The 2206-nt window shown below is 34.5% G+C and overlaps 1 long non-coding RNA gene across 1 annotated transcript; it reads left to right on the top strand.

The window, feature by feature from the left end:
- The first annotated feature begins 350 nt into the window (after positions 1–350).
- Positions 351–960, top strand: LOC110874062. Its single transcript, XR_002555600.2, has 3 exons — positions 351–545; positions 633–784; positions 865–960. It is a non-coding gene; the product is annotated as an uncharacterized LOC110874062 (long non-coding RNA).
- Positions 961–2206: the final 1246 nt, after the last annotated feature.

Here is a 2206-nt window from a genome sequence, read left to right as displayed (position 1 = left end):
CCATTAAGAGGTAGCATCTGAATGGTCATTAAGATGCTACCAAACAGCCCCTATGATCTGTTCTTGGTTTTAGTTGTATTGATGATTTTCTGTATCTACATGTAAGTGTTATGTTAAATCCATTGATAAATTGATGCATAATGGTGCTCATTAGATGCAAATAGTTAAATATAGTGATTAAGTATTGACTAACCACACGCCGATTCCTCCGCCATTGTTCTATAGTAAGGATTCTAAGAACAAATTGTGAAATCCTTTTAACGCTCTTTTATGTGACAAACAAAAAATTGGGATGTACAGAATATGAATGCAATGAGCTATAGAAATACAATTTTAAACGAGCCGAGCTCGCGCCCGAGCTCTCTCAAAGTTAAAGTTGGAGCTCTTGGGCTCGACTAGTATTTTGACTGAAAGTCAAAGATATATAGATTTGATTTGATTTAAAAAGTCAACCGGTTATTGATTAACTGGTCTGAAGTTTAATGAATGATTCTTAATTTCAGTGAAGAGGAGTGATGCATAGAGAAGCTGCAGAGAAATGGTTGGTGAGTGCTTGTTATTGTGATGTAAATGTGTGTGATTTATGTGGTTTTTAGTTATTTTAATGAATCCCAAATCCTACTTAAATCTAGTTGGTGGTACAGAGATTGGACCAGAATGGTGTGAGGTAAACTTTCAAGTACCAATACAAAAAGATGAAAACTTGGTAAGACCATATGGTTTATTTTCTAGAATTCAAGATTGTATTGGTGCATCCATCACATGGCCCTATCCATTCATCTCGGTATGTATTTGTTAAACTTGTGATAAAATAATTTTAATATCATGGAACTTAATACTTATACGTGGATAGTTTATTTGTAGGTAGTCCATGAGGATTGAGGACGCATAATGACTCAAGATTTTATGCTTCTTATTTCTTTAATTGCTTTTAATTTGTTTGTTAAATGTTAAGACTTTATGCTAGAAAATGTTATAACTTATTTATGGTTAGTGTTTTTGTTATGAACATGCTTATTTGAAATATAATAAAGTTTTATTTCTTTCATTAGTTGATGGTTATACAATAACTATTAGAATGTTATATGTTGATGGCCTGTTTATAAAATTGGTTTTATAATCTTATTTGGTATTTAGGACCATTTTCTTGATATTAAAGTATCTATAACGTTACATCATAATGGTCCTATAAGTTAATTTTAATGGACGCTTCTATGTGTATCAAAAGATTAAAAGTTGGTAATCACATATTAGAACATTGTAAAAGTGTCCTAATATGTTCTTTTTAGGACGCTATTTAAGTTTTCTATAGACATATTATGCGACCATAAAATTGGTTTCGTAATCTTATTTGGTATATCAGGACCTTTTTCTTGGTATTAAATTAGCTATAATGTTACGTCATAAGGGTCCTATCAATTTATTTCTAAGGACGCTTGTAAGTGTATCAAAAGATTAAAAGTATGTAAGCAAATGTTAGAACATCGTAAAAGTGTCCTAATATGTTTTTATTAGGACACTATTTTGGTTGTTCAAAGACATATTACGCGACCATACAATTGGTTTCATAATCTTATATGAGATGTTAGGACGCTTTTTTAGTTCCGGGACTTATTACGACCCCTTTACATGAAACGCTTTTACCGTTGGTCCTATTAAATGAAAGGTCCTATAAAATAGCATTTTAGGACGCTTTTGCGCGTACTAAAAACCTAGTTTTCTTGTAGTGACCCCAGTTTCGCCAGTAGCGCACGATGATCCTGGTATAGTTCATGGCAGTGGGACCAGTACTCGCTTTAGGGGCTGATAATTCCATTGTACTGGCTGTACCCAGGATCCTACGTATAATGGTAGACGTACCATACATCCGTTCCTAAGGTTTCTAACGTTTTCACGTTAGCTAAGGTTTTGGCATTTTCATGTCACTAAGTTTGGATAGTCGCCAGTGAGGGCCATACTCCAGTTTACACAAGTTATTTGGGCTTGTCCCCAGTTATCCTTAGGCTTGTCCCCAGTTATCCTTGGGCTTGTCCCTAGTTATCCCTGGGCTTGTCCCCAGTTATCCTTTGGGCTTGTCCCCAGTTGCTAACTTTTATCTTATATTGGCTTAGTCCCAAGTTGTATCCTATTTCAGGTCTTTGAAGCCAAACATTTAAGGATCCTTGATCACCTTTTTGTAAGGTTTGTCTTATGGTTATCCTGGTTA

This window comes from Helianthus annuus, chromosome 7 (assembly GCF_002127325.2).
Source record: "Helianthus annuus cultivar XRQ/B chromosome 7, HanXRQr2.0-SUNRISE, whole genome shotgun sequence".
In the NCBI taxonomy this organism is placed as follows: domain Eukaryota; kingdom Viridiplantae; phylum Streptophyta; class Magnoliopsida; order Asterales; family Asteraceae; genus Helianthus; species Helianthus annuus.
Note: the sequence above shows the minus strand (reverse complement) of the source record. Positions and strands in the feature narration are given on the sequence as shown.